Raw genomic sequence first — 22232 nt, 5'->3', positions numbered from 1 at the left:
GGATGCTAAACTTGTTTTGTCTAACAAACTAGTTGATGGGCTAAAATGTGAAAATGAATCTCTTAAGATGCATGTCAAGTGTTTAATTGCTGAACCTATTACTAAAAAGAATGAAAATATTTGTTACAATTATGTTTTAGTACCCCATTTTGTGCCTATTGTGTGTTCTACCTCAAATGACAAATTGGTGTACATTCCTCCACACAAAATAAATCAAAAGGTAGAGAGAAAGGCTCTTAAGCCAAAGCCTTCGTTTAGGTCTCAACCTAAGGTTTTGGATGAATATAAGTTTGTTCCAACTTGCCACCATTGCGGTGTGATCGGTCATATAAGACCTCAATGTCCTAAGTTGAAGAGAGAACAAAACCTTGTTGCTAGATCCCTCCTTAAAAAGCCTAGTGGACCTAAACCCATTGTTTTTCACCATTGTAGTACCTTTGGTCATCTTAGACCTCATTGCTCTAAGTTTCAAGCTCTTAAAATAATCAAAAGAAAAGAGAAACTTAAGCTTTTTGGAAGTTGTGCTATGAAAGCAAAACCGGTTTTAGGAGAAAATGGTAAATTGTTGAATAAAGTTTTTGATATTCTTACCTCCTTGTTTATGTGCATCTCCAATTCTCATTCTTCCAACCCTCGTCTCACTTCTCATAAGACACTCATTCCAAACAATCGTTCCGTTTGGATGAGGAAGGGTTCCTATGGTTGAATTTTTACTCTTTTGGTCCTTGATCTAATTCTTTCAATTTTTGCCGGACTCTTCATGCATTAAATGCTTCATTATCATACATTTGTGCATCATACATCTCTTTATATGCTTTTTTTTTTTTTTTTTGCATTTGATCTTACTTTTATGCTTTTGTTTTGTGTGTGTAAAAATCAAAAAACACATAAAAAGTGAAAAATTCAAAAAGTTTGATCGTATATGTTTGAGCACATATCACATATGAGTTTGGCCTAGTACCTTCATACGTAGTGCATTTACAAGCTTAGTTTGTTTTGTATGCACATCTATCTTTGTGGGAAAAATCTTGAAATCTATGTGTGATTATTGTAAATCGATCTTCAAGCTTGTCATGAATAATTAGTCAATTGTCTTGTTAGTCTTGATACATGTATAGACTTGTGCCTATATCTTTTTCCACGTTTTTATGTTTTTTGTTTATAGCTCATCAAATGTCAAATATCGAAAAGAGATATTGAACTGCAAAAGCCATCGCACATACTAGTATTTGACTAGGAAAAAAAGAAAGCGACTTGTATTGAAATGTATAGTGTCTCAAAAAGCCAAAGGCTCGCTCTTAAAATTGATATATCAAAAATTTCAGGCATCGATCTCAAAATGAGATGTATTGTTCAAAAATGATCAAATGTTATGATTTTTAAAAAAGTCAAATGAAAAGCTTCAAAGAGATGTAATCATTTTCTTGTGGGAGATCATATATGTTCATTTCTATAATTGAGATAGACCACTTGACTTAGTACTAGTTGTGTATGATTTGATTGAATTGATCATTGAAGTTTCACTCTAGACTAAGGACTTTTCCACATTTGATACACACACATAACACACAAGTTTAATGTTCAATGAATGCCTATTTCATTTGTGTGTTTGTACATGTTCAAATGTGATGTATATATGCTCAACTATATGTGGATCAAACCAAAAAGATTTTTGTTCTTTTTGTTTGCTTTTGGAAGTGATTTGTATCACCCATGTTTTTCAAAGTTTTTCAAGTTTTTTTGTGTGAAAAACATGTTTTCTGGGTGTTTTCGTGACTTATTTCATGTGTAAGCTCAGTCATGAGTTAAAGGGTCCAATTTTCAAGTTTTTCAGCTTTGAACAAAGAGTTTGACGACTGTTTTGCAAGTAAAGCTTACCAGCGAAATACTAGAGAAAATTCGTGGGATGCTAACCAGTGAAAATTTCCAGCTTCTCACGAAAATCTCCAGACCAGCTTTTTAAAGGGCATTTCGTGGGACATTTGTTTAAACTTATCACATCTTCTTCCAAACCCCTATTTTCATATTTCTACATCAAAACCCAACTATATTAAAGTGTTTTTCATTCCATTAACATCTCTAAGGTAATCTTTAACTCCTTTCATTGATTTTGATCCTTAGATTATGTTTTTGGGGGTTTTATGTTCATAGTTGGAATTTTCTCAAATGAGGGTTGAAAAACTTAATTTTTATCAATCTTTTTTATTGGGTTTTGTTTTAAATGATAATTTGCTCTGGATGTTGGCCCATTGTGGCAAAAATAACAAGTATTTAGGTAAGATTTCATATGTTCATGCATTGTTTAACATACATGTGTAGTGTGTGCACTCTATGTGTTTGATAAAATGCCCAAAAGACATTTTCTCGCTATTTTGGACTTCGATGAGTACCAATTTTTGGAGATCACCATAATTATTCATGTTTATCATATTTTGATCATTGGTGATGTGTTTTATACATTTTACCCCGTGAGTGCTTATTCATGCATTAGTCATGCATCTCACATGCACAATAGATGCCCACTAGATGCACATTTGCTGCACACACTCTAACACTTAACATGTTTTGCATTCACTGATGCTAGTTAAGTATTTTTAGACCCTTTTAGCACATATAACATGTTCTTGTGTCTATGTCATGCCTTGGTCTATATCATATTTCATCATCCTTAGCATGTCATGTTTACTTTATGCTTTATAGCATTGTGTGTTTAAGATGTTTTATTTTTTTAGCTTCATTTTGTCATTCATCTTGCACCCTTCATGCATTATCTTACCCTTGTTCATATCTTTTTTCTTTCCCTCCTTCCTCCTTATTCTTTTGTCTATTTGTGACAAAAAAAGGGAGAGTATACCGGAGTGTATTGTTATGTCTATATGACTCATGTGCACATTCTTAGGGGGAGAAATTCTACCTCGTGTACATTCATAGTGTGAGAAAGTCATAGGGAAGATGCATATACCAAGGGGAGAAAACAATTTTTTTGAGAAAACCTAGTTTTGTTTGCTTTACTTTATGCTTGTTTTCTCGTTACTTTCTAGTGCTTTGAGTTACATTATGTATCTTTTCTTGTTGCTCTCATTGCATTGTATTTATGTGTTGGAACACACTTGTGCCCTTGTTGGATCTTGTATCCTTGATGCAATTCCTTTTGTGTTTTGCATTGGTTGTGTGTTGGATATGCATAAATCCTTATGCCATTGTGCTTTATTGGTTGCATGTTCGGATGATCATTTGCTTTACTATGTGATCATTGTAATCATTTCTATGACTGTTTTGGTGTATGATCAAGTTACTCATATGTTTCACATCATATTAACTTGATCGCAATTTACTTGTTACATTATATTTGTCATTTTATCACTTGATTTACCTTGAGGGTCTAATGTGTTTTGTGCAAGTGTTTCAAGTTACAGATATATATGTTCCAAGTTCATCACAACTTCTAGATTTAGGTGTGAGTGAGTTTTGTCATTGTTCCCAAACTCACATTTAATTCTAGAGTCTGTTATAGGGTGTTTTGTCACGGAATAGCCAAAGGGGGAGATTGTAAAGTTATGATTTACAACTATGTTTTATGTTGGCTTTATTCCATGACAAAAATTGTTGTATTTGTTTTAATTTGTTCCTTGTATTTTGTGGGATTTTATTGTATTGGGTTTAATATTAAGTTGGTGAAGAATCGAGCATAAAATGAAGAATTAGTAGATTTCACGAGTGTCTCACTAGAAGCTAACCCGCAAAAAAGTCACGTGAGAAGCACAAGCTGGAAGCTGAAGAGTTGTGCCAGCTTAGAGGATTTCGCGAGTGTCTCGCGGGTAAGGGCTTCTCGCGAGATACCCACAAAACTCTCTGCCTGAAGGATTTTTTATGTGTGACTTTCTTACCTTTCACCCATACTATATATACCCTCATTACCCACAAAAGTAAAGGAGGTCATTCAGAGAGAAAAACCCTAGATAGGTTTTCTACAACACACACCCATCTTTTAGAGAGAGAGCTATCCATCCTTAGTGAGAAATCATTGTAGCTTCTTCTTCTTCCATCTCCCATTGTCACACCTTGAGAGGACACTACAACAAAATGTATTTTTAGTGACGAATTTTAGTGAGGAAAAATTTTTCGTCACTGAAAACCACCATTTAGAGACGAAATTTGAATTTTGTCACAAAAAATAATAACCTTTAGCGACGACATTTGAATTTCGTCGTTAAAAATGAAAAACTAATGACCTTTTGCGACGAAATTCAAATTTCGTCACTATTTATTGATTTGGAACAAGGGCGCCAAAAGGGAAAAAATTGGCGCTAGTTTAATAAGTCTACAGTGATGAAATTTTTCGTCACTGAAACTCTAAGTTTTTAGCGACGAAATCATTTCGTCGCTGTAGATTTTACAGGGAGATTATCAGCGACGAAATTTGTTTCGTCGCTAAAAGAAACTAACAGCGACGAAACTATTTCGTCGCTAAAAAATCAGGCCTATTATCTTCAGACATTTTACTAACGAAATTTGAATTCTTCACTAAAAATATTTACAAAATCTGAGTTTTTTAGTGACGAATTTGATTTTCGTAGCTAAAAACTGAAAATCCAAGCAATAGAGACAAAATAATCCATCACTAAAGAGTTAACTATAAATACTCCCAAAGAGTTCCCATTTCAATACCCATTTTAGTACCCAAGCTCATTTTGGTCACCAAAAAAAAAAAAACCCATGCTCATTTCAGTACCTGAGCTCATTGTCGTCGTTTGAAGCAAACCCGTTGCCGATAGTTTTGTGACCATCGCTAGTAAAGCAAGCTCACCGTCACCGTTTGAAGAAAGGTCCAACCGTCGCCGAAAAGGTCCAACTGTCGCCGATAATGTTGTGACCGTCGCTGGTAAAGAAAGCTCATCCTCGCTGATTTGAAGAAAGCCAACGGTTGTCGTTTGAAGAAAGCTCACCGTTGACGATTTAAAGGAAGCGAACCGTCGCCGATTTGAAGCGAACCGTTGCTATTCCAGCCACCATCGCCGATACATACCCATTCGCGATGGTTGTGTGTAAGCCCCCTAACTTCTCTGTTTCTTTTTATTTTATTTATTTTAATTTTCAAAAATAAAATACGGGAACTATGAAAAATAAACAAGTTGTTGGCAAATGTTTCTTATATAGATTTAATAAGAAACCCATTAAGCTTCAAATCTGGGATAAATGCGAGTTTGATGAGTATTACGAAATGGGTTGCTTATTTATCAAGTGTATTTCCTTAGATTTCTGTGAGTTTGTGATGGAATTCTATTTTGTACCTTAAGTGACTAAAGTTGTAGATGCTAAAGTTTCCTTGGAAATATTCCAGGCGGGTCAAGAATCCTTCAGATTACGAGGTCCTATTACAGAGGGGCTGCTAGTGCATTGCTTGTCTATAATATAACTAGGTATTGTTTTCATTTGAATTTGATCATTTGTTTGCTTATAGTCTTATACAGAAAAAATTAATTGTTTTAAGTTTGTTCTACAATGTGGGCTTTCACTCATACCCAGTGAATTTAAATATTTTTTAAACCTTACCATCAATAGGAAATTCATCATTGTGTGGTGCCCATATAACATTCCAATAATCATTTTTGATCTAGTGAATCATCAGAACTTGTTTCTTTACTAGTGAATCATTAAAAAAATTTCTTTACTACATAAAATTCATGAAATTTTTTTATATAGATTTAATGTTTATAAAAAATGTATTAAATATAGGAGATGTTTTTAATAAAATTTGTGTAATATATTTATAATTTTGTTTCATTACATTGTTGTGTCCGTGCTACTCATATTGATATTCATTTTGTACGCTGTAGTTGGAGTATTTGGTGGCTTTGGTAGCAAGGAGTGGGAATTGTATATGTGTGTTTCTATGAATAGTGGGTGGCTATTAGAATAACCAAAACATATGGCTCATTTATGGGTTCGAGCCATTTCAGTCCCGAAAAGGAAATGTGGTCTTGTTGGTTTACTTCATAGAAGCACTTCTCTACACAACTGTGTGATTTACCCAATCCCATATATTTATAATTTAAGATTAATGCATCATTTTATAGATACAAAATTATATCTTTTTTATTTATTAGTTTGAGTATTATTAGAAATTTAATGGTTTTTGGTTGAATGTGATGACAAGGTTAGTGATTGTTTGGGTTGCTGTGGGGGAATAGAAAGAGGCTTAGACTTATGAAAATCAAAGACCAAAGCTTAGCCAACAAATCAGACGTGTACTCTTAGCTTGATCACCGTAAGTAAAATCTGTTCATATATCTATAAAACTCTATACTTGTGATGTTTGTGATTGGTTGTGGTGGGTTATTGTGTTGTAGCAAGCAGGTGGCTTGCATAGTGTTATAAGGTGATTTAAATTCATATTGGGAGTGTTTTTAGTTTCTTGCAAATGTGAATAGACTTTGTTGGTTAGATGTGATGAATAGTACTTTAATTGATTTCATTACTTGTAAAAACTCTATACTTGTGATGTTTGTGATTGGTTGTGGTGGGTTATTGTGTTGGAGCAAGCGGGTGGCTTGTATGGTGTTATAAGGTGATTTAAATTCATATTGGGAGTGTTTTTAGTTTCTTGCAAATGTGAATAGACCTTGTTGGTTAGATGTGATGAATAGTACTTTAATTGATTTCATTACTTGTAACAACTCTATATTTGTGGTGTTTGTGATTGGTTGTGGTGGGTTGTTGTGTTGGAGCAAGCGGGTGGCTTGTATGGTGTTATAAGGTGGTTTAAATTCATATTGGGAGTGTTTTTAGTTTCTTGCAAATGTGAATAGGCCTTGTTGGTTAGATGTGATGAATAGTACTTTAATTGATTTCATTACTTGTAACAACTCTATATTTGTGATGTTTGTGATTGGTTGTGGTGGGTTGTTATGTTAGAGCAAGCGGGTGGCTTGCATGGTGTTATAAGGTGGTTTAAATTCATATTGGGAGTATTTTTAATTTCTTCTAAATATGAATGAAACTTGTTAATTAGTAGCAATTGTATTCTTTTATTCTATTTCAATACTTGTAAGCATCGGACTGTGATGTTTATGATTGGTTTTGTGGTGGGTTGTTGTGTTGGTGCAAGCGGGTGGCTTGCATGGTGTTATAAGGTGGTTTAAATTCATACTTGTGATGAATAGTACTTTAATTGATTTCAATACTTATAAACACTCTATACTTTTGATGTTTGTGATTGGTTTTCTGGTGGGTTATTGTGTTGGAATACATTATGCATGAGTTGTCCTTATTTTACTAAAGTAGCATTTACCTTATTGTAGTTAAACATGGATAAAAGTTGGATGCCAATGGGTAAGAAACCTGATGGCAGATTAAGTCGTCCATATATTGAAGGGGTCAATACATTTATTAATTTTACAAGACCGGTTGTGGACTTGAGTGGTAATATTCTATGCCCGTGTATTCACTTGAGTGGTATGTATATCATTTCATCCCTATCATGTTTGTGAAGCTATAACATATGTAGTATTAATGTTGTGATTGTTTGTTTCTTTCTCTTTCAAATGATAGGAAACTATTTTCAAAGTGCAAGAGGATTTTCTTATAACATAGTTACTAGTTTTACTTTACGATTTTAATGTAGTATTGTTTTTATATTTGTGCAGATTTCTTATTGGTGGCCTTTAAGGGATTTACTTTTCGCATTACTTGAAGACATATGATGACATCTTCCGTTAGTTCTGATTATATTATGCTACACTTTTTATATTGTTATAAAACATCTTGAGTTATTGTATGTGTTGCAAACAATTATTGTATAGAAAGAGTTTGAATTGGTTACTTCTTTTATTTTTTTACTTGTGGAATGTATAAATCTTTTTTTTATAAATGTGTTGTTGAAATAAATGTGTTATTCAAATTCGAGATTTTAATAATGTAATGACAAGTTACATGTTAATATCAAAGTTATGAAAAAAAATAAAAACAAAAAATATGTTTTAGCGACGAATTTTTTCGTCACAAATATAGCAACAAAAAATTGTTTTAGTGACGAAGTATTTCGTCGCTAAATGTAGCAAAATTTTGTAAGAAATGGTTTTAGTGACGAAAATTTTTGTCGCTATATGTGCCTGCATTTCTTAAAATTAGTTTTAGTGACGAATATTTTCATCACTGAATAGTGTTTTTAACAAGGAAAATATTTAGCGACGAAACGTTTTCGTCGCTAAAAGTTTTTTCTTTTTAAAACAAATTGGACTTTTAGTGACGAAATTTTTCGTCGCTAGGACTTTCAACGACGGGGTTTCAGCGACGAAATGATTTTCGTCGCTAAAAGTCCAATTTCGTTGCTAAAGGTTCTTAGTGACGAAAAATTGGACTTTTAGTGACGAATTTTTTCCTCACTGAAAATACATTTTTTTGTAGTGAGAGATTTGTACCAAAACACAACCCACACATTTTTAGAGTGTAGAGAGTGTTTTAGAGCTTGGGAAGTTTTGGGAATTTGCCAAAAAAAATTGGTGAGGCTTAGCAGATACAATCGGGCGTATTGCAGATTCGAAAAGCTAAACAAGACACGGTTCTGAGAAGCCTTGTTGGAGTAAGAGTTTGGAGGGCTTAGGTGCATAGGATAGATTAGGCTTAGAGGGTCTCTTGCTATTCGTGTATCTCAACTTATTGTCTAGTGGATCGATTTACCGCTTGGATGGTGGCAGAGAGGTTTTTCGCTGAGTTCTTCAGTTTCCTCTTCGATAACACATCGGCGTGTTATCTTATGTTTACATCTCTCTTCCCTACTCCTTTAGCTTTCATTTTACTGCTGTGTTGTGATAAATATGGCTTAGAGTAGTTGTATTGTTTGTTCGCTCGCATTTACTCTATTCCGCACTTAGTTTAAATTAAAGTAAAATCAATTGAGCCATAATTTTTTTTTGTTTTTTTGTTGGTCTAAACAGCTCTTGTATTTTTAACACAAATCTGAGCTTTCAAGCTCTAATTTTCTTTTCCCAATATTTTATTGCTTTGAAAACTACCATACCTAATTAATTTTGCCTAGATAGCTCTAACTTGGTTATTTAATTCCTTATAGCAGTGACAAAGTGACTAAATCAGATTGGAAAAGTCAAGACAAGATCGTACATACATGACCTTAATGGGTTGATCTATTGGGTTTCAGTTCTTCTTTTGTTTTTTCTTTTTTTCCTTTTTTTTTTTCTTGGAAATAGGGTTTTAGCCTTTTAGGTCTTAGTCAATGAAAGTATTCTTGTGTGCATGTGGAACAAAGGAACTACACTCACCCAAAAGTCACTATATAGATCATAAAATTGTTTCAATTATTAGGGTTTCCAATTAGGCATGATCTGCGTGGTGACTCACAAAAGTCAGGTGTTACTGCATGTGTTACGTACACATTTGATTAGAGGGTGCTCGGCTTTTGTGCTTACACTATATATCTTAATGGACCACATGAAGTAATATCAAAATTTGTATTGCATGTGCATTTTTCAACAGTGCAATGATTTAGCAAAGTGGTAGCTAGAAAAATTCTGTTTCCTTTATGGTGTATCGTACTATTGGTTGTCACACTTTAATGTGCCGTCTAGCTAGATAATAACAAGTACAAGAAAATAATTACCTAAAACAAATAGAGAATCACATCATTACCAAACACAAGAAAGTCAAGAATGATAAACTAGTTACAAGCAATTTATTATTGGAGAGACCAAAATTCTTACCAGACAAAACGGGTTGGATTCCATTGAGTATAATAGATATGGCAAGGAAGGGAGAGAGTTCTGAGACAGCTTCGGCCACAGTTGAACCACTCGTGAATGCATAGCTCATGACATGCCTCAAAACAAGAACAAGGATGGCGCAGATCACCGCGATGACGGAAGAACTTAGTGTTACTATCACCACAGAAAATGCTGCTGATTTTGGATGTCCAGCCCCTAGCTCATTACTCACCCTTACACTAGTAGATTGTTTATATATTTTGCAGTAAACGTACAGTTAGATATCAATTTTTTCATTAATTTTGTTAGTTGTTACTATGCATACAATAATATTTGTCACAAAAAACACATCTAAATTAATAAGAACCACATAAATACTAACCTTGCAGCAGCATTGAAACCCACTGATATCATGAAGAACAATCCTGAAACGATCATGTTGCAGCCACAAAATCATGCTACTCATTAGTTCCTATCATATTCTTCTTCTTTCTTCTTTTCTTTTTTACTTCTTTTTTTCTTTTTATTGACCTCACAGTAAAACTTCTTTTTGTTGAAATTGCGTATTTGTTACAGTCAAAACTCAAAAGCCTTCATGTTTTAGATTTCCACTATCCCATTCAATTAGCACTTTTCACCATCTTTTTCACCTTTCTTGTATAGTATATACTTTTTTGATCATCTAAACCATAAGTATATACATTATAATACATATGTCAAATTTGATAGAGTAAGGTGATAAGTAGTTATTAGTATATAATAAAAATGGAAAAAAAAAATACTAAAATACTATAAGTTTTATTACATAAAACTTATAAACTGATGTAGTAATGAATATAATTGGTGAATTTCAATTATCTCATAATTGAATTTCAAATTGTTTTTTCTAACTGATGACACATTATTTTGTAAAACCAATGTGGCAAAATTTATAGTACTTATAATACTACTTGTAAGTGCACAATTGCGCCTGGACCCAAAAACACACGTGGGCTCAGGCCCAATGAGCCTTAAACAATGAAATTTGTAGAGTGTGGGCTCGCAATCTAGTTTAGTGATATTTGAAACTTGATGAACAAGCTAAAATATTACAGTATTTGCAAATAATAGACAAACGGGGCAAAATAAACCTCCTCGGACGTAAGCCGATGACAACTTATATATTATTTCTCTTTTTTCTCTCAAAGGTCACAGTTCTTAATCTTTTTCCCCCCCTTTCTTTACTCTCTTTCCTCCTTAAATACTTCTTCTTCTTCCCTCTTTATCCACGTGTAACACAAATCACCCTATTAGACACCTGTCCCATCCACCACTCTCTGGAAGTCTTTAAATGATAGTAAGAAGGCTGACTTCTACTATTCAAGAGTCACTCCCCCATTAATGCGGCCAGGGAGGTAGGTGCAAGGTCTTTAATGTGGAGGTAGCAGCCTTTTTCTAAGATATTCCTCTCACACCGTTGCGTCTGAAGGGTGCTTAAATCCCCCTCTTAACCAACGGTTTTTCCAGAACTCTGCCTTGATTTTTTTGGAGAATCCCAGGGTCATCATGGATCTGTCCGAGGAGATATTCGTCCTCGGACGAATCCTCGGACTCTTGACTCATGGGCCGACCTACAGTTCTAGGAGGCTTTTAGTCTAAAACAAACTAGCACCCATCAACAAAGCCCGAGGCCCAAATACTTACTCAGATCCTTTTAGTCCCCACAATAGCCCCTCAAAACTTTATTTTTGCTCATCCGAGGAGAAAAATAGGGTTTTGATCCAAACAGAGCTCCCTTCACACGTTTCGTACATCACCATGCGTGTGGGGGTCGTTTCATTCCTGGAAAATGCCGTTTGGCGCTTCGATTTCCAGAACGCGCGCATTTATGACTGCAAGTTACACCATGTTCCCCACGTTCAACGGTGAGATGAACATCCAACGGTCCTCATCACCTCCTGAAAATTTGGGCGGGAAGAATCCAATTTCAAGGCCGCCTCCCGCACGTCATGACGTTTGGAAATCTGCGCCCTCATTCATTTCTTCAAAATTCAATCACATCAGAGCGTCAATCATCATCTTTTCTCTCCAGAAACCCGTGGAAACTCGCATAACTACAAACTCGTAAGTCCTTACTTTCTCTACTTTTTTCTCCTCGGATTCTGTCCTCGGCTTCCTTCTTAACCACATTCCTTCTTAAAGCTTGCCCTTTCATTTCTCTTAGATGGGTAGATTTAAGTGTTTAGTTGATACCGCCACTGGGATGGAAGGCTTTAGAGCCAAATACCATATTCCTAGTGATGTGGGTTTGAAATACTGTCCGGCAGAAGCCGTAGGTGATTCTAGGAAAACGGGAGAGGTCGTTATCCCCATGATTGCCTTCATAGAAGGTGGGATGACCCTCCCTATGAGAAGCGTAACTAGGGAATACCTTCGCAATCACAGGTTGTGCCCAGACCAGTGGGCACCCAATGTATTTAGGGTCTTAGGAAGTGTCGATGCTCTAAATGAGCAGATGGGCTTGAACCTCACTTGGCATGATGTCGTCTTCATGTATGAGTGTCACAAACTTACAAAAGTAGGTTACTACATTAAATCCCGATCTAGTGTAGTTAGGTTAATTTCCTGTCTGCCCAAGTCTAATAAAGGCATGAAGGACGACTACCTCATCACCTCAGGCAACTAGCACGACGGCCTTCACTGCCCAGTCGTATGGGGAGACCCAGGTGTGGCTCTTTAGGAGTTAATTTCTCTACCCCGACCTTTAATCTAAAAATCTTCTAATACTTATTTCCTTTCACACATTATCCATTTCGATTTCTCATATGCATTGCAAATCTGACCATACTTGGCTTCTTTGGTATTCTTTCTTGCAGATAAACAACTCGTATGCCCCCGTCTGAGCCACTGCAACGTTGCTGATCTGAACCGCATACTGCACTCAGAAGTATTTGTGAGTGAAGACCTGTAACTTAGAGCGGCTCACTTAATACTAGGGTACGACCCAATATCCTCGGATTTCCAGGAGATAGAGAACGCAATTATAGCGGGGGATAGGAGGCGTAAGAGAATAAACGTAGCAACGCCGCACTTTCTTGCCGACCGCGACATCCCCGACGACCCCAACACCATCCTATACACACAACCTATCGCGGCGATCACTCTCTCGACGCACTCTCAAGCAACTGCTATTTCGGAGGAGCAAGTATCCTCTTCGCACACGTTGGACGACGAGATAGATCGGTTTTAGCTCGAGGACGTTGAAATACCCCGAGGGAACCAGTTTGTCGTGCTATCTGACGAGGAAGAAGAGCCCGCCGAGGCCTCCGGAGTTGCAGGCTTAATAGTTGCCCATCCCGACGACGATTCCAAGGAGGAGGATATGGACGTGCTCCACGGCCTTTTGACCAAGAGAGGCAAGAAAGTTGCCCAAAAAAGAGCAAGAGGGACCTAAGCTCCTCCGTCCTTGCCACCACCTCCACCTCCAACCGACCCTAAACCTCCGGTTGAGGATCCCAAGAAGAAAAGAAAGGGGGAGGCCGAGGAGACTGGTGGCAAAAAACAGAACAAGCCAAGACAGCAGCCTCAGCAAGCTTAGCAGCAGAAGCTGGACAAAGGCAAGGGACGTGCTCGTTCAATTGAAAGTGGAGAAATTAGGGACATGGCCGAAGTGCGCCGAGCACCGGCTACCTGGTCTCCAAACTTGAGATTGGACGGAGCACCAATCTCTTGTCAGTCCAGCATCAGGGCATTCCAACAAGGCCACACCCACCACCTGGCCGAGGCGTTGGAACGTCCCCTTCTGCGGCCCAAGGATATGGACGCCTTGGAAAAAATGAGCCAGCCTCAGCTGTTTCTTTCTTTGAAAAGGGACTTAGCCCTGGTAAGTTTCACTTCTTACGAATATTTCATTTTTAATGATATCGGATTATTAGTAAGTGTTTTCCTGCATCTAACTCTCTGACACTTTGCCACAGGCCATTCAAGAGGTCTTTACTGCCGAGAAATTCGCGGAGGATTCTCGGAAGAAGGCCGGAATGGAGCTAGAGATACGACTGGAGACTGAGAAGTCCCTGGGCCAGGCCCTCGCAGAAAATGAAAAACTCACCTCTCAGCTGGCTAACCTAAAAAGGGAGAGAGACGACGCCGAGGCCAGCCTGAGATCGATGAGGACTCAAGTGGAGGGGCAGCGCAAGCTTCTTCATCAAAAGGACGATGAACTCTCCAAAGCCCAGAAGGAACGCTCTGACTTGGAGAAGGAGCTTGCGCAGATGAAGAAGGAAGCTCGCACCTTCAAAGGTTTACTAGAGACTGAGAAAAAGGCTAGCTACCAAGAAGGGGTGACGGCGACACAAGACCAGCTGACAGAGGCGTTCGCGGCCTTGTGCCGAGAACATTGTCAGCAGGTCTGGGGCGAAGCCCTAAACATAGCAGGAGTTCCTTCAACTTTCGAGCTGAGGAAGCTCAAGAACGTTTGGCTTCCCCTTGACATACAGGAGATAGAAGAGGCTCCTAGTGTCGTACCTACCCCTGAGACAGCTCTTTCTACTCTCCCTCCTGTGATCCCAGAACCCATTCCGGATCCTACAGAACCTTCAGGTTCCAATAAAGAGAAGGAAGGGTGTGGAGGTGCCGAGAAAGACCCAAGCCAAAGTGTGGAGCCCATTGTCCCTCCAACAACTACAGCAGACAAAGGGAAGCAAGTTCTGTCTTCCTTTGAGTTGGAGCTAAGAAACACTGAGGCAACCAGCACTTCTCATCAAGACCCCCCTCCAAAAGTTTAGGGCCGAGCCTAGGACTTCACTTTCTTTGTAATTAAAATTTAGCATGTAATGTATGTCAAAATAATTAATGAAAGACAGTTTCATTTGGTTTTCATTTGACTTGTATTTATTTAATCTTTGTGTTTGCCATAAGAATTCCTCTCAAACTATATTTCATGAATACATCAAGCACGAAGTAATAACGAACGCCTAACAGACTAACTTAACTATTTGCAAACATTTAAAAAGTAAAGTGTTTAAGAATCTAGCAAAAACAAACTTGGTTTAGATGATAAGTAGTGCCACACTTTGCAAACCCATGTGATACTTAAAGTTTATAACTTAGAACGCTAGTAATAGTAAAGTGTGGGGTCCGAGGATCCTACCTTATCAAATTTGTGCTTAATACTTAAAGATGTATGACTTAAAATTCTATTTAAACATGATTCTGTTTAACAAATGATAAGACATCCATTTCCACAAGGTATGTGGTCCGAGAACCCTACTTACCCAAATTTTCTGTTTGACATTTTAGGACATATCAATTTCCACAAGGTATGTGGTCCGAGGACCATGCATTACCAAGTTTCTGTTTGATATTTAGAATATATCAATTTCCACAAGGTATGTGGTCTAAGGACCATGCATTACCAAGTTTCTGTTTGATATTTTAGAACATATCAATTTCCACAAGGTATGTGGTCCGAGGACCATGCATTACCGAGTTTCTGTTTGATATTTTAGAACATATCAATTTCCACAAGGTATGTGGTCCGAGGACCATGCATTACCAAGTTTCTGTTTGATATTTTAGAACATATCAATTTCCACAAGGTATGTGGTCCGACGACCATGCATTACCAAGTTTCTGTTTGATATTTTGAGAGTTGTAATTGATAAGCCCATATACATTTATAATTTAAACCACAAACGACAAAAACGCCCTTTATTAATAATAATACCATCGAAGGTTGTTTACATTCCACGGACGTTGTACAACTTTTTCATCTAGATCAGCTAGTCGATATGACCCTATACCTGCTACAGAAATAATCCGATATGGTCCTTCCCAGTTCGGTCCTAATTTACCCCAGGCTGGGTTTCTAGCAGTACCTACAACCTTTCTCAGAACCAGATCCCCAGGCGCGAGTGGTCTGAGCTTCACATGGGCATCATACCCTCGTTTAAGCTTCTGTTGATAATAAGCCATTTGGACCATAGTTGTCTGTCGCCGTTCTTCAACTAAATCTAGGCTCTTCTCCAGGAGGCCGTTGTTATTTTCTGGGCTAAAAGTACTCGTCCTCAATGTGAGGAAGCCAAACTCTAAAGGTATCACTACCTCGGCCCCATAAGTCATAGAGAATGGTGTTTCTCCTGTGGATCTGTGCGGCGTAGTTCGATACGTCCATAGAACGTGTGGTAGTTCTTCTACCCATTTGCCCTTCGCATCGTCTAGCCTTTTCTTGAGTCCACTAACTATAACCTTGTTAACGGCCTCGACTTGCCCGTTTCCCTAAGGATAAGCTGGAGTGGAGTATCTATTTATGATGCCCATGTCACCACAATATTTCCTAAAAGCTCTACTATCAAATTGAACGCCATTGTCCGAAATGAGTGTATGTGGTACTCCAAATCTAGTGATGATGTTTTTCCAGATGAACTTCTTGGAATCGGCATTCCTAATATTTGCCAAGGGCTCAGCCTCTACCTATTTGGTGAAGTAGTCGGTCCCCACAAGAAGCCATTTTATGTTTCCCACAACCCTCGGGAATGGTCCTACTACGTCCAATCCCCATTGAGCGAAAGGCCAAGGACTAGAGAGAGGGTTAAGGACTCCTCCAGGTTGATGGATGTTAGGAGCGAACCTTTGGCATTGGTCACACTTTCTTGCATAGTCCTGAGCTTCCCTCTGTATATTCGGCCACCAATATCCTTGAGTCAGTGCCCTATGAGCTAGGGACCTTCCCCCAGTATGGCTCCCACAAATTCCCTCATGCAGTTCTTCCAAAAGCGTCTCTGTTGATTCGGGGTGCACGCATAACAAATATGGTCCGGAGAAGGATCGTTTATACAATTTCTGATCCTCGGACAACCAGAAACGTGGTGCCTTTCGACGGATCTTGTCTACTTCAGACTTGTCATCGGGAAGAATGTCGTTTTTCAGAAAAGATATCATAGAATCGATCCAATTAGGTCCAGGCCTTATCAAATGGATCCGGGCTGCCCCAACAGTGGTAAGAGCTGGCGCTAGCAAATTTTCGACAAGGATAATCCTAAGCGAACCCTGAGCCGAGGACGTCGCTAAGGTAGCCAAAGAGTCTGCATGTGTATTCCCACTTCTAGAAACGTGAGACAAGATAAAGGAGTCGAATTTGGATTGTAAACGTTTGACCTCAGTCAAGTATTCTTGCATCCTAGGGTCCCTAGCCTCCATGGTCCCCGTCACCTGGCCGACCACTAACTGAGAATCCGAGAGCATATGAACTTCCTTTCTGCCCATCCTATGTACCATGTTCATGCCGACCAGGACTGTTTCGTACTCGGCCTCATTATTAGTAGCCGAGAACGCCAACCTTAAGGATTTTTCGAAGACAATCCCTTCGGGGGATACCAGGACAAGTCCGATGCTAGACCCTCTCTGGTTAGCTGCCCCATCAACAGATACGTTCCAAGTCAAAGGTCTTTCGTTTGTAATCATGCCAACTAACTTCTCATCCATGTGTGATTCCTTCAAAGTTTCTTCCCACAATGGTTCAGCAAACTCTGCCACCAAATCTGCAAGAACCTGGCCCTTCACCGAGGTACGTGGCCTGTATTTGATGTCAAAAGCTCCCAAAATAGTTCCCTATTTAGCCACCCTTCCAGAGTAGTCGGCACTACGCAACACTGACTTGAGAGGCAGTTGGGTCAAAACTACAATGGTGTGGGACTGGAAATAATGAGGAAGCCTCCGCGTGGCATGAACTACGGCTAGAAGTGCTTTCTCCAAAAGTAGATAACGCACCTCGGCGTCATTCAGTGTCTTGCTGACGTAGTAGACCGGTCTTTGCACCCTACCGTCGTTCCTTATGAGGACCAGGCTGACCGCATGGACGGCCACTGCCAGATACGCAAATAGGACCTCATCTACTTCAGGCCGAGACATAATGGGTGGTCGGGAAAGATATTCCTTAAGTTGTTGGAAGGCTACAACGCACTCTTCGGACCATTGGAACCCCTTCCACTTATTCAACAGTTGGAAGAAAGGCCTGCATCGATCAGCTGACCGCGAGATGAACCTGCTGAGAGCAGCGATCATTCCGGTTAATTTCTGAACTTCCTTTGGATTCCGAGGTGGTTGTAAGGTTTGAATGGCTCTGACCTGTGCCGGATTCACCTCTATCCCTCTATGAGTGACCATATAACCTAAGAAATTTCCAAAACTCACACCAAAAGAACACTTCGAGGCATTAAGACGCAACCTATACTTTCTAAGTACTTGAAAAGTGTCGTCCAAATCTTTCATGTGCGCAGATATCGCCTTGCTCTTCACTACCATGTCATCCACATATATTTCAATGGTCTTTCTAAGCTGCAATTCAAACATCCTGGTCATCATCCTTTGGTAAGTAGCCCCAACATTCTTCAACCCGAACGGCATCACCTTATAGTGATAATTCCCTGTTGGAGTAATAAAGGCAGTTTTCTCCTGATCTTCTGCCGCTAGTGGAATTTGGTGATAACCCTGGAAGGCATCCAAAAAACTCATCCAAGGATGTCCGACTGTGGCGTCCACTAGCTGGTCGATGCATGGCATCGAGAACGAGTCCTTTGGGCAGGCTTTATTTAAATCTGTGAAGTCTACACATACTCGCCATTTTTCATTCTTCTTTTTTACCACAACCGTATGCGCCAACCACTCTGGATAAAAAACTTCTTTGATAGCCCCAACCTTCTTGAGCTTGAGCACCTCCTCTTTAACGGCTTCAGAATGCTCCTTCAAGGAATGCCGAGGGGGCTGCCTTCTAGGAAGAATAGCAGGATTGACGTTCAAATGATGACAAATGAAGCTTGGGCCAACACCTGGAGCCTCATAGGGGTCCCAGGCAAAAACATCGATGTTGTTCTTTAGAAACTCCACTAATTCCATCTTCTCCTGGTGTGGTAAACATATCCCAACCTGGAAGAACCTTTCGGGATCATCCGATATCAAAAAATTCTCAAGATCTTCGCATACGGCCTCCTCTGTTGTCACCGCGTCGGGCGCATCCAGAGTCGTTAATTGCTATAAGTCTTTCACAGCCGAGGTCGAGGACTGCGCTTCGGTCTGATGCAACACTACGCCCGATATGCATTGCCTGGCCATCAGTTGGCTGCCGAGAATCTCTTCAATGCACTCCCCCAAAGGGAACTTCACCTTAACATGCAAGGTGGAGGAAACAGCCCCCAGAGCGTGCAGCTAGGGCCGGGCAAGGATGGCTGTATATGGGGAGTATGCATCGACTACAATAAAATCCACCTCAACCATCTCCGAGCCAGATTGCACTGGCAACCGAATCTGTCCCTTTGGTATAACGGCCTTCCCCTTAAAACTTATTAACGGTGAGTCGTAAGGGGTGAGGTCCTCCAATTTCAACTTCAACCCCTTGAACAAGTCAGGATACATGATATCCGCGCCGCTGCCTTGATCAATCATCACCCTTTTTACATCATAATTCTCTATCCTCAAGGTGACCACTAGGGCGTCGTCATGGGGTTGGATGGTTCCAGCCTTATCTTCCTCTGAAAATCCCAAGACAGGCATATTCAACTTCGATCTCTTCAGCTTGGAGCCCCACTCCTCGGCTTGGAGCCCCACTCCTCTGGTTAAAGTGGCTCATATGTTCCACCGGGTCAGTCCGGCAGTTATAAATGGTAAAGGTGGGCTGGGTGAACCTTCTGGGGAGTCTTCCATTCTCAATCCTGCGTAAGAATGGTGATTTGGAGAGTTGGTGCAACGCCCGGCTCATAGCATCGTTCCCCAAGCCCCTAGAGGGGAGCTTCCTATGCCTATGACCTGGCATGCCATTCTCTTCACAAGAGGATGTTTTGCTGGGGGGCGACCATGACCTTAAACTATAGCTACTTCCCCGGGATCTCCCTGAAGAAAGACTAGATGAGGATGGCGAATGCCTCTGTCTGACGCGGCGTAACTTCCTATTAAGATGATTGATCTCCTTCTGCATGGCTTTGGCACCATCTTCATGGGTGGTACTATCTCCTCCACCGTGAGTATGACTTGCTCTAGGATACTCGATGTGAACGTTACCCTCTCGATCCCTCCGGCGCTCAAGATGCTCGAAAAGATCCTTAGGTTGCGATCCTTGAGATTCTGCATGGTGTGAGCCTAAGCCTGCCATGGTGTTCCAGTTCCTTTTACACTAGATTCCCACAGACGGCGCCAATTGTAAGTGCACAATTGCGCCTGGACCCAAAAACACACATGGGCTCAGGCCCAATGAGCCTTAAACAATGAAATTTGTAGAGTGTGGGCTCGCAATCTAGTTTAGTGATATTTGAAACTTGATGAACAGGCTAAAATATTACAGTATTTGCAAATAATAGACAAACGGGGCAAAATAAACCTCCTTGGACGTAAGCCGAGGACAACTTATATATTATTTCTCTTTTTTCTCTCAAAGGTCACAGTTCTTAATCTTTTTCCCCCCCTTTCTTTACTCTCTTTCCTCCTTAAATACTTCTTCTTCTTCCCTCTTTATCCACGTGTAACACAAATCACCCTATTAGACACCTGTCCCATCCACCACCCTCTGGAAGTCTTTAAATGATAGCAAGAAGGCTGACTTCTACTATTCAAGAGTCACTCCCCCATTAATGCGGCTAGGGAGGTAGGTGTAGAGTCTTTAATGTGGAGGTAGCAACCTTTTTCTAAGATATTTCTCTCACACCGTTGCGTCTAGAGGGTGCTTAAATCCCCCTCTTAACCAACGGTTTTTCCAGAACTCTGCCTTGATCTTTTTGGCGAATCTCAGGGTCATCGTGGGTCTGTCCGAGGAGATATTTGTCCTCAGACGAATCCTCGAACTCTCGACATATGGGCCGACCTACAGTTCTAGAAGGCTTTTAGTCTAAAACAAACTAGCACCCATCAACAAAGCCCGAGGCCCAAATACTTACTTAGGTCCTTTTAGTTCCCACACTACTCATAAAAGTGAGGTCAATTATGATCCCGTTTAAAATTGATACTATATAATTATTGAAGAAACATTACTTTTCATATGTAGGAATCACTAAAAAAAATCATAATAGACCACTTAACAGATGTGAAAAAAAAAATCATTAATTATACATAAAAATAAAAACCTAACAGACCAATCACTCACTACTTTTTTTTGTGTTCCTAATCATGTTCACATTAATTATATATATATATATAAGATATAAAATCATTTGTCTTAATCATAGTCAGGGACGGAGCAATTGTTGGACATGGGGGCAATGCCCCCCCCCCCCCCCCAAGTTTCTTAGTTGACTGTTGTTGTACGGGTAGCCAGCGGATCCATTTAACCCTCAACCAACAACCTCTTTTTCTCTATTATTACACTTGTCATGATCTTCCACCCTTGCTTCTATCCTCTATATTCGAAAAGTCCAAAGAGACCAAAACTGGTGGTCCAAACCAAAAGGGAAAAAACAAAAAAACAAAATTATTACCAAACCTTTTTATTTTATTGTGTCACAGTTTTATCATGTGGCAGTCATGGGTGGTTTATATAAAAGTAGCAGACAACTATTTATAATCTGTCATATAAACTATAAATAAAAAAGAGTGTGGTTATTGGAATTTGGAATAGAATTACTCCCAAAATTCAAGACACACTCAATTGAATGTTTTTTGCTAAACTCTAAACTATAGGCATATTCTAAGTTCCTAGACAACTAGGGGTGGCAATTTTTATTCATATCTATGAACTCACCCATTATCCACTTTATTTGGATAAGTCTTAACCCAACTCATTTAAATATTTGGGTTAAATGGGTAAAGACTCATTTGGTTATTTAATTAGATGGGTCTAAATGGATAAATCCACTAATACTCACTAAACCCATCTAAAATTTAAATAACATAACATAAAATTTAAATTTCTAAAAAATGACCAAAATACCCCTAAAACCTAAAAAATGACCAAAATACTCCCAAAACCCAAAAAATGACCAAAATACCCCTGAAACCTAAAAATTACCAAAATACCCCTAAAACCCAACAAATGACCAAAATACTCCCGAAACCTAAAACATGACCAAAATACCCCAAAACCTAAAAATTACCAAAATACCCCCAAAATCCAAAAAACCCAAAAAATGACCAAAATACCTCCCAAAACCCAAAAAATGACCAAAATACCCCCAAAATCCACAACATGACCAAATACCTCCAAAATCTCTAAAACGAGCTAAATGCCCCCCCCCCCCCCCAAACCTTTAAAATGTTCAAAATATTCCCAAAAATGACCAAAATACCTCTGAAACCTAAAAATGACCAAAATACCTCTGAAACCTAAAAATGACCAAAATACCCAAAAAATGACCAAAATAACCCCAAAACCCACAAAATGACCAAAATACCTCCAAAACCTCTAAAATGAGCAAAATACCCCCCTAAACCTCAAAAAATTCCAAAATATCCCCAAAACTCAGAAAATTACCAAAATACCCCCAAAACTCAAAAAACAACCAAAACGCTTCCTAAACCTAAAAAATGACCGAAATACCCCCCTAAACCTTAAAATAACCG

General features: G+C 39.1%; 1 pseudogene; it reads right to left on the bottom strand.

The window, feature by feature from the left end:
• Positions 1-22232, bottom strand: part of LOC142636846 (protein DETOXIFICATION 40-like) — a 29664-nt pseudogene that overhangs the window by 3838 nt on the left and 3594 nt on the right.

Source organism: Castanea sativa, chromosome 5 (assembly GCF_040712315.1).
Source record: "Castanea sativa cultivar Marrone di Chiusa Pesio chromosome 5, ASM4071231v1".
Taxonomy (NCBI): domain Eukaryota; kingdom Viridiplantae; phylum Streptophyta; class Magnoliopsida; order Fagales; family Fagaceae; genus Castanea; species Castanea sativa.
The sequence above is the reverse complement of the archived record's forward strand: the minus strand, read 5'-3'. Positions and strand labels throughout refer to the sequence as shown.